This window comes from Alligator mississippiensis, chromosome 4 (assembly GCF_030867095.1).
Source record: "Alligator mississippiensis isolate rAllMis1 chromosome 4, rAllMis1, whole genome shotgun sequence".
NCBI classification, from domain to species: Eukaryota; Metazoa; Chordata; order Crocodylia; family Alligatoridae; genus Alligator; species Alligator mississippiensis.
This window is the reverse complement of record NC_081827.1, coordinates 145,205,878-145,217,006: the sequence shown is the minus strand read 5'-3', so window position 1 is coordinate 145,217,006 and position 11,129 is coordinate 145,205,878. Positions and strand designations below refer to the sequence as shown.

The following is an 11,129-nucleotide window of genomic DNA, read 5'->3' as shown; positions in this document are numbered from 1 at the left end:
GGAAGAGCGGGGGCGGGGCTCCCCGTATAGGTGGGGCTGTGGAGGCCCTGCCCCTCAGGATAGTCGCTGTTGCTCCTGTGTCAGAGAGAGGCTGCAGTGCGGACGCGAAGCCCGCTCCCGGCCGCCGCGCAGGTGCTGACGCGCTTTGGAGCGCTCCCGGCAGGTCTGTGCGCTCAGGGCGCGCTGGGGTAGCCGGGCGCTGTCTCACCGGCCTTGTGCATAGGAACGGTACCCCCCAGCCTGAGCGAGTCTGCTGTGAGGCCCCACAGGCCAGCAGGGCCCTGTGTACCCCAAAGCCCAGGAATACCCAGCAGGGCAGGCCTTCAGCTGCTCCCTGCCTGTTAAATAAACCACATAAAACCCGCGGTTAGTCTCCCCTCTTTGGTGCTCTGCTTTGGTCTGCTGGGTGCTGGGCAGGGGCTGGCCCAGCTTGTTCTCGGCCCCATCCTGTCAGCCTGGTGTCCTGAGGCTCCCTTTGAAAGGCCCTGTCAGTATCATTGCTGCGCTTTTGTTCTGCCACCCCATCTCTGCTGTTAGATGGCACGATGCCAGGAAGGCAGTTCTCACCATTGGCACCAGTTGCCCCATATTCCCCTTTGCATCTTGATCAGGTGACGTAGATCACAAGCTGCTGCCAATGAGTCCCTTTTGGTGCTCAGCGCTGTCTGCCAAGTTCCACATTGCTTTGCATATGCGCTTGCAGGCAGGCACTGACCACCGCTCTGGGCCAAAGATTTAGGGCTTTGGCACAGGTTACCTTAAAACTGTCATAAAGGTGCTTCAAATGAGAGCGGTTTTTAGTGAAGGGGCGTTAAAATGCCTTAAGCACCCTCTAAACACATCAGTTATGCCACTTCAGTGGAGGCTTTCTATTTTTGAATCCAAGAATGAGCAGGAGATGCCAAGTTGAACAGGAGATGCAGACTGACCCCAAATATGGCGATCAGTCTGACCCCGAGCAGAGGGGCAAGACCCTCTATCCCAGGGGCGATTGGTGCCTCTTGAGTTGGGGTGGGGGCTGCGGCGATCTTACTCACCAAAGAGTGGCTGCGCCCTTTCCAGAAGTCCTGTGGCCACTTTAGCTGGCAGCCCCGATCCCCAGCCGGCGTTCTCAGGGGGGCACCAGCACTCCTGCCTGCCCTCGTGCCCGTCGCCTAAACGGAGTGCAGCCTGACAACTGGTGCACCAGCAATCTCAGGGGGGTGCACATGCACCCCCGTGTACCCCATAAGTATTGTCACTGCTCTGTCCAGGAACCTACAGCTCTGGTCCCAGCAGGAGCACCGGCATACTCCAGTCAAAGTCCCCAGCCTTGGCTGTAGCCAACACCCAATGCCTCTCATTTGACCCCAGTTCTCTTTCCTGCCATGGTAAGGGGGTTGGACTAGATGATCTGCTCAGGTCCCTTACGACCCTACCAACTATGAAACTATGAAGGCTTAAAAATGTTCTAACAAATATGGGGGGGGGGGGGGGGCAGCAACCAGCCCAGAAGCATGGGAAATATCCATAGCAGACTGTAGGCCTAGCTACACCTACATTGTCCCTGACCAGTGGCTGTCCAACCTCTTCTTGAACACCTCCAGTGATGGAGAATCTGCATCTTTCCTAGGCAGTCTATTCCACTGCCTCACTATCCTCACAGTGAAGAAGTTTTTTCTGGATATCCAATCTAAATTTACTTTGCTGCAACTTCAAGTAATTGGTCCACATCTTCCTGTCTGCAGCAAGAGAGAAAAGGTGTTTTCGCCCTTTATGGCATCCCTTCAACTGTTTGAAGACTGACATCCTGTTCCCTCTTAAGTGCCTTTCCCATAAGTGGAATGTGCCCAGCTCCTTCAGCCTCTCCTCATAAACTTGCTTTCCAAGCCCTTAATCATCTTTGTTGCCCACCTCTGGACCCTCTCTAGCTTCTCCACATCTGTTTTACATACAATGGGAAGCCCAGAACTGCACATGCTACTCCAGATGAGGCCTAACCAGTGCTGAGTAGAGAGACATTATTGCCTCCCATATCTTACACGTAATGCTTCTGTTGATATATCTCAAAACCACATGTGCCTTTTGTGTAGCTGCATCACACTGCAAACCCATATTGAGCCTGTGGTTTACCAAGACTCCAAATCCTTTTCCCTAATGCTGCCATCCAGCCAGGTGTCCCCCATTTTATATTTGTGTTTTTGATTATTCCTCCTGAGAGGCTGCATCTTGCATTGTCCACATTGAACTTTATCCTCTTAGCTCTTGTCCAACTTTCCAATTTGTTGAGATCTTTCTGAATTGCACTTGTATCCTCCAATGTGTTTGCAGTCCTTCCCAGTTTCATGTCATCTGCAAACTTGCTCAAGAAGCTTTCTATGCCAGCATCTAGGTTGAACAGCACTGTGGCAGGACAGACCCTTATGTGACTCCACTCAAAAACTTATGCCATTCTGACATGGACCTGTTAATATTTTCCATTTGCTTATGGCTATTGAGCCAGTTACCTATCCACCTTATAGTAGTTTTGTCCAGCCCACATTTCTTCAATTTGTTTTTTTGAAGAACATGTGGGACCGGGTAAGAAGCTTTGCTGAAGTCCGGATATGCTATATCCACAATATTCCCTTCATCCACACAAGTAGTTACTTTGTCGAAGAAGAAAATCATGTTTCTTTGACATGCTTTAATTTTCATAAATCCACGCTGGCTGCTTGTGGTCAGCTTTTCCTCCTCCAAATGTTTGCAAATGGACTTCCTTAGGACATGTTCCCATAACTTCCTAGGTATTGAGGTGAGGCCTGTAGTTCCCGGGATCCTCCTCTTTTCCTTTTTTTACAGAGGGGCGCTACATTGGCTCTTTTCTAGTCCTCTGATACCTGGTTTGTCTGCCACGGCTTCATGAAAATCATTGTCAAGGGCTCTGAGATTTCCTCTGTCATTTCCTTCGGGAACCTGGGATAAAGCTCATATGACTCTGCTGAATTAAATTCATTCAGACCCAACAAAAGCCCTCTGACAGTCTCTTTTATTATCTCCTTTCTCAGCTTACTCCCTTCCTTATTCAGATAATCCCTATTAGGTGTTCAGCTGCAGCTTATTTTTTTGTGAAGACTGAGGCAAAGTAGCGGTTGAGTAGCTCCACCTTTGCATCTTTAGTTAGGAGTTCCCCCTGGCTTAACTGAGGACCCACAGCTTCCTTGGTCCTCCTTTTCTGGCCAATACACTTATAGAGCTTCTTGTTGTTGTCCTTAACCTCCTTTGCCAGGTGCATATTGTTCTTTATCTTTGCCTTCCTGATTGTGTCCCTACAGGTTATTACTATTTCTTGGTATGCTTCCTTGGTGACCTGCCCATTCTTCCATTGCCTGTATGCTTTCCTTCTGCATTTGAGGCATTTCAGAAGCTCCTTGTGTAGCCACATTGGTCTTCTACCATTTTTATAGTTTCATAGTTTCATAGTTGGTAGGGTCGGAAGGGACCTGAGCAGATCAAATCCAACCCCTTGCCATGGCAGGAAAGAATGCTGGGGTCAAATTACCCCAGCCAGGTGTTTATCCAGCCTCCTTTTAAAGACTCCCAGGGTAGGAGCCAGCACCACTTCTCTTGAAAGTTGGTTCCAGATCCTAGCCGCCCTGACAATGAAGTAGCGCCTCCTGAAATCTAGCCTGAATCTACCCTCTGCCAGCTTGTGACCGTTATTTCTTGTCACTTCTGGGAGTGCTCGGGGGAACAGGGACTCCCCCAATGCCTGCTGATCCCCCCTGACTAGTTTGTAAATGGCCACTAGATCCCCTCTCGGCCTTCTCTTGTGGAGGCTGAACAGGTTCAGGTCCCTTAGCCTCTCCTCGTAGGGCCTGCCCTGCTGACTTCTGATCATGCGGGTGGCCCTCCTCTGGACCTTCTTGATGCTGTCCACATCCCTCCTGAAGTGCGGTGCCCAGAACTGGAGGCAGTACTCCAACTGCGGCCTGACCAGTGTTGCATAGAGGGGGAGGATCACCTCCTTGGACCTGCTTGAGATGCATCTGTGGATGCATGACAAGGTATGGTTGGCCTTCCTGACCACATCCCCACACTGTCTGCCCATGTTCATATTGGCCTCAATAATGACTCCAAGATCCTTCTCTACCTCTGCACTGATGAGAAGGGAGTTCCCCAGCCTGTAGGTGTGCTGCTGGTTCTTCCTCTGCAGGTGCAATACCTTGCACTTGTCAGTATTGAAACCCATCCTGCCCCTGTGACCTGTCTAGGTCCGATTGCAGCCTATTTCTCCCTTCTGGTATGTCCACTTCTCCCCACATCTTAGTGTCATCTGCAAATTTGAACAGGGTTCATTTTACCCCTTTGTCCAAGTCGCTGATGAAGATGTTGAACAGTGCGGGCCCGAGGAGCAAGGCCTGGGGGACCCCACTGCCCACATCCCTCCAGGTCGAAAATGACCAGTCCACCACCACTCTCTGGGTGCAGCCCTCCAGCCAGTTAGTGACCCATCTGACTGTGTAGGCACCAACACCACAGTCTCCTAGTTTTTTAATGAGAATGGGGCGAGAGACTGTGTCAAAGGCCTTCCTAAAGTCCAGAAAGACAACGTCCACCGCGACACCTGCGTCCAAGGCTTTTGTGACCTGGTCGTAGAAGGCCACCAGGTTGGTCTGACAGGACCTGCCTCTAACAAACCCATGTCGGTTGCCCCTAAGCATAGTCTCCCCTGCTGGCCTCTCGTGGACGTGCACCAGGATTATTTTCTCAAAAAGCTTTCCCAGGACCGAGGTAAGACTAACAGGCCTATAGTTTCTTCTTCTGCTTCCATCCTGTTGGGACAGTTTCTTGTTGGACTTCCAATACTATGCCCCTTAGAAGCTCCCAGCCTTCCTGGGTGCCTTTATCCTTCAATCTATCCCCCCATGAAAATATAGCTAGTAGCTCCTTGAGTCAGATGAAATCTGCCTTTTTGAAATCTAGCATCCTAATTTTGCTGACCTCATGTTTTCCCTGTCTCAGGATCTGGAATTGTATCATATCATGATCGTTTCCTCCCAAGTTATCCATTGCCTTCACATCTTCCACCAGTTTTTCAGGACAAGATCTAAGATAGACGATCCCTCAGTTGTATCCTCCACTTTCTGGAAGATAAAATTGTCCTCCGCACAAGTTAGGAAACAGCTTGACATTTTATATTTGGCTGCATTGTGCTTCCAGCAGATAGCCGAAAAATTGAAGTCTCCCATTATTACTGTTGCAGATAAGTAATGTCTTAAGGTTCCTGCTTATGGATCTAGGAAACTGGTGGCTATCTTCGTTCATTCACTCATCTGCCATGCCTTTGATAGGAGAATATATGGATATATTAATAAGCAAACAGAAGATAATTGCAGATCATACAGCCCAGTTTATATGATGTTCCTTAATATGTCTTACAGAATTTACCCGGTGTGGTCACATACAGATTCGTAATCAACAAGGTCTATATTTCACAGTCCTTATAACTGATGAACTGCCAACAGCTGATCTCACCTTACTATTTCATCATCTTTATTTTCTATTCTTTATATCCCAACTCGTAGTTCACAAGACCCACATCCACCCATCTCCCAGAGCATTCTCACCTCTTGCTTGCTCAGGTAAGTTGCATATGTGTCTCTGGGTGCACGCTGTCCATTCTGACAAGTCACTGCTGTGTTCCCATGCCTCCACACAGGCTGCCTCAAACTTCTTGGTTGCTTTCTCTCACACTCTGTTCCTTTCCGGGGTTAGAGGCTTGTGGGTGGTAATCTTTCAATGCTTCCTCTTAGCTCCTCTTCTGGCCAATAATCAAAGTCTTCTTTCAGGTGTGTGAATCTCCTGCCAGAAGACGCTGCTTGATGATGTCACTGTCAGCGCCTGGTGTCTCCAACTCCAGGTAAGTTTTACTTGTATTATCTCTTGTAACAGGGTCATTTGTCTCCCTGTTACAAGTACCATCCCATAGCTTTTGGATAGATTTGTCATCTGCTTAAAGAGTGCGTCATCCACCTCTTTCCTTATTAGGTGGCCTATAATAAATCCTCACTTTATATCAGTGCTGTATCTTTCACTTTTCATCTTCACTCAGATATGCTCTGCTTTGCCACCTTCTTCCTCCTGAACCAGGGAACAAGTGTACATGTTTCTGACATACAGGCAACACCACCACCTATTTTCCCAACCTTGTCCTTCCAAAACAGAGTGCAACCCTCTATGTTGATAGTCCAGTCATAAGAGCTCTCCCGTCAGGTCTTGGTGATGCCATTCAGATCATAGTTCTTTACACAGGCTGCAGCTTCCAATTCATCTTGTTTATTCCTCCTATTTCTTGCATTTGTGTATTTGTATAGAATGTATTTTGCATGTTGACTTCCTCTCTTCCTTTTTGTACCACTTGTTGCAGTCCTGTAGCTCTCTTGCCCTTTCCCAGAGTTGAACTGCTTCTTTGAGCCCCCTCCCTTCTGGACTGCATGCTCTGTTGCTGAAGGGTTTTGATCACCGTCCCTCATGTAACCTAGTTTAAAGCCCTCTAAGTTGACTGGACAATGCCCAAAGATGCTCTTCCCCATTCTTTTCAGATGGATCCCATCTCTTGATAGTAGTCCTCTGCCAAAGACCATCCATTGCATATGAGTTGTAGCTAAGGGTTCTCATTATTTTCTTGTGCTCCAATGTCAGGCTACATGAGCCATCACAATAACATTCCCACATAGAAATTGTACCGTTCTCATTTTTTTGCTTTCTTCCCAGAAAAATTCTGTTTTTCATGGAAAAACATCTGATGAAAACAGCATTTTTCTTTCCCTTTTTTTGAAGTTTCTCAGGGTGAGCCATTTCAGATCAGTATTCTTACTCATAAGACCTAATGGTTTACTTATCTGCTTAAGGGTCATATGCCCCTGAAACTCCATGTAGAATCTTTCCTGAGACAGGAACCCCTTCCCCATGTGAGATCCACCACCTTTTAGGGATGCTTGAGGATGGGTCAGGGAAGTGCCCTCTCACCCACTCATCATGGGGGCTCTTCTACCGTAGCATCATGACTAGCTGTGTAAGGACACCCAGTCCAGGAGCAGAAATTCACTATTCAGTTGTATGTAGTGCTTCAGTCATTTCCTGTAAGGGGGATTTTTGGGTCACATGCTTTACCCGGCATGTACCATATACCATAGTCTCTGTTTCCTGGACCCAGCAAACATGAGATGTATGAATCTCCTGGGTAACTAACCGTGTCACAGATAGTATCAGAAGGAGCCCCAAGATCTCTCTTCAGCCAAGTCACCCTCAGTGATGGAGGGAAGTGGGTTGCAAAACAGCAGCTCACGGTGAGCTCTCTCCCATTAGCTAAAGGCTTGAGAGAGGTGATTTTTGCCATCTCTGTACTCTGCAGAATACCTGAAAACCAACACAATCAGGGACTGCAATGGAATGAGCCTAGGACTCTGTGGTCTCTGTTTCTTCTTCCTTCCTATCACTTCAGACCAAAGCAGCACAGATCAAATTATCTTTACATTGTGACAGTCATGATATAAGTATACTCAATCACCTTATTGATGAGCGCCAATTTCCAGACCCTCCCATGGGAAACATTAGCCCCTGAGGTTGGTCCATTTCCTTAGTTGGACTCCAGGCTTCACCCTCCTCACCAGCATCCTGGGTGGATATCTCTTTGCAGACTGGGTGGCTTTCAAGGGTCCTCTGGGCCTGCACCAGGACTCTGGACTGCAGGTCACTGAACCTCTGGCTGGAGACTCTCCAGAAGCTTCATGTATTGAGTGTATGATCCAGGCTCGTGCAGTACTGTTTGGTCAGCGTTTGGGTCCAGTTACTTCCTTTCTAGTGCTACTGGATCGGGTGCATCCCCCTGGGGTAAAACCCCTTTCTATTAACAACAAATAGCATTTCTCTGTGTGGGTCCCATTCTGGAAAGTTGTGGATCTCAAAAACCTATAGCTCAGCTAGGAAGCAAAGGCTAAGGGGAAGGTTAGCAAGGAGCAGTGGCAGGTCACACTGGCTCGCTGATCATCTTTTCTGCTCTGAACTCAAGCTCTGAGTCAGGCAGAGCTTGACATCACTCAGCAAGCAGGAACCATGACAGTCCCACACCCTGAGGCATCAGGCCCAGAGTGGAGTGGATGGTTTCTCCTCCACACCTACCCACAGTTCTTCAAGAGACTATGGATCCCTGAAGATGCATAGTCCTGAGAAAGAGAAAAGGTGCTTGGGAAATATTGTGTCTGTTGTAAATTGGTTTTCCGTCTTATTTCAGAATGAAAAACAAACATCTTTGAACTTTCCCATGACATGGAAAATTATTTTGCTGGTGGAAATCTGGTTTTGGAATTCATCTATTTGAACATCAATTTTATTTAGAGCCCCCACCCACCACTCCACTTGTTTTTATATTATTGGATATTTTTTACCTTTTTCATGATAGGTGACTCCTGATAGTGGATAATATGTGCTAGGATACTGACCCATTACAAGGTATGCCTGCTCACACAGTGTATTGGCTTTATATGCTGTACATTCAATTTTGAAATCACTGAGGGCAGATGACACTTTGTGCTGACTAAAAAATATATATTTTGGTATTTTTTTAATGTATCTACTGTTTCTGTTGCAATTAAATGGTTTGACACTTTAAGAAAAATGTGTCATTGCTACCGATGTTGCCAGGAAATGCTGCAATGTGAAGATAATTTGAAAACCTCAAACCCCATAAAGTAAACATTTGCAATAAATGTTTAGAATTCCAAAGTCAAACCATGATTCTGACATTTTCCAAACTGAAAAAATCAGAAGTAAAAATTTTCTGTTTTCTTAAGTATTTTTTTTCTTTTGGGTTTTGTCAAAAATTCCCCATGTTTTAATTCTGAAATCTCATTTCAATCAAAATGTTTCTAACTAGCTCCCCTGAGAACAGAACACCAGACAAGCCCTGGACTCCTTTCATTAAGAAGGGATGATTTCCCTTCCCCCTCCACCTACTCCTTGTGAGGCAAGTAAGAAGAAAACCCCAGAGACCGGGAAAAAGCAGAGGGCTGTGGTACCACCTGCTCTGGGCTGTTTACCTCTGATTTCCAGCTGCTCTGTGGTGGCTATCTTAGGGAGGAGTCGTGTGGCAGCTGGCACAGGTGCTCCTCCTAGCTGCTGTTTGTCATTGTGAGGGTGAAACGCTACACTGAGTCTAGGCTGGGGGACTCCCTACTGGCTTCCAGGGCACATCTTGTGGTACTGACCTGGTGGGCATTGAAGTTTTCCAAAGACATGAACTTTCCCTGTTATTTTCCCCTTTTGTATCAGGTCGTCTTCATCTGCCTCTGGGAGATCCAGGTGACACGACGCTTCAGCTTACCTTCTTGCCAGGAATCAGGACGTCTGTACCAGATACAACCGAGAGCATTGGGACCTGTGTAACACCTGGTGCATGAGAAAATACCCTCCATTTAGATAGGGAACCAATACTAGACACTCCTTACTGCCCCCAAGCCAGCCACCAGCCCCACCTTGTCCCCTGGGCTTGGAGGGGAAAACAATGACACAGAAGCTCATGGTACAGATACTGGACTGGTCATGTTCTTAATGGCACGTGGAGATGCAAACCCAAATGTCATGAATTCTGTTCTACCTCTCAGCTCCCACAGTGGCCTAGTAGACCCCAGTTGCCTTCCAGATAGAACCCAGGTGTCCTGACTCCTATTGACCTCTGCTCGAACCCACCAGACCCCAGTCCTCTCCCTGAGCTGGACTCGCACGAAGAGGCTTTTACTACAAGCCAGGGTAGCCCTATAATTTGGGATTGAATCTAGCAGTTAAACTGTGAGGCCTTCTGTAACTGAGAGAAATCTGGCAGACTCTACCCGAAAATGGCCACTGACTGCAGTGGAGTCACCCTGGATTCACTCCACTGTACCTGGACCCTGACTTAGTCTTTGGTCACTATATAAGTTCCAACTTCCCATGTGCTCAGCTCCTGCAGCAACAGTCCAATGCTGCACTGGCTGCATCTACATGAGATGCTAACTACGCAACTGTTATTGCACAGTCATACTTGCATACACAAGTACTAAATGACTGCGCAGTAAGTAGCGTTACTGCACAGTAGCATCTCCACATGGCTTTTTAGTGATGCTAACTGCACAGTAGCTCGTTATTACTGTGTAGTTGTATTGTATCTCGCTTTGTGCCACACAGTGCTACTGTACAGTAGTAATGAGCTACTGTGCAGGCAGTGTCTCATGTAGATGTGACCACTGAGGAGAAGGGTTTGACCTGTTGTTTCCAAAAGCCAGGCACGCCTCTCTATGGGTGTGTAGACAGTGATGTGTCCCACCTGACAGACATAATTCACCCCTCAGTTTCTGTCTGGTAAGCCTGGCAAGTAGTCTGATCTTCTGGCACGTTTTCCCAGTCATCATACAGTCCTCTCTGGTGTGATTGGAAGGTCTCAGTGCTGTGTCTGAGGGGAAGGCCTGTGTCCCGCTGGAGCCAGACAATGCTCAGCTCTGGGGAGAAGAGATCCTCGGTAGTGAAACAAAAGGTGGTGATGCCGCTTTCAATCACTGAGCCAAGTGTGGAGATCTCTGACACCTCTTGGCACCACAGGATGCCTGTGGAATGAAGCAGAGACTGAAGGCGTTACAAGGAGGAGAAATGCAGTGGAGTGATGGGGGAAGCTGTTGCTGCAGCTACAATGGCACTACTACTTCGGGCACCTGAGCTCAGGGAAGAGGCCATGGCTGAGTGACTCCACATGGAGAGAATGGAGCAGCAGTGTATTTAGAGGCCAGTGTTATCCCCATGCTATTTGCAGTGGTGACCATACTTGTCAGATGGCCTGAACTTTACATTTACAGTACACTTTTTTGGTATTTGGCTAAATAACACTGGGAATTTCTGTTCATTCATGATAGTTCACAAATGCTAAAAAAGAGCTCACCTGTGAAACAGTCACCCACCAGCCTTGGTTTTTTGTTACGATTGCAACAAAGTATTGGTGGACGCAGACAATTTAGTGCAGAATATCTGACTGAGCTTAAAGGGCCAAATTGTGTTTGTAGTCTGGTGGTTGCTCCTCAAGGTGGATTACAACTGGTTTTAATGATTCAGACACCTGGGGGCTATGTGAATTCCTCCTGGAA

General features: G+C 47.5%; 1 long non-coding RNA gene across 2 annotated transcripts; it reads left to right on the top strand.

The window, feature by feature from the left end:
• Positions 1-62: 62 nt before the first annotated feature.
• LOC109283734 (uncharacterized) lies at positions 63-10,941 on the top strand. 2 transcript variants are annotated; one of them, XR_009461882.1, is made up of 4 exons: positions 63-163; positions 5,547-5,603; positions 5,811-5,881; positions 9,292-10,941. It is a non-coding gene; the product is annotated as an uncharacterized LOC109283734 (long non-coding RNA). The 2 variants fall into 2 exon arrangements; XR_002091003.2 differs by lacking the exon at positions 5,547-5,603.
• The last annotated feature ends 188 nt before the right edge of the window (positions 10,942-11,129 follow it).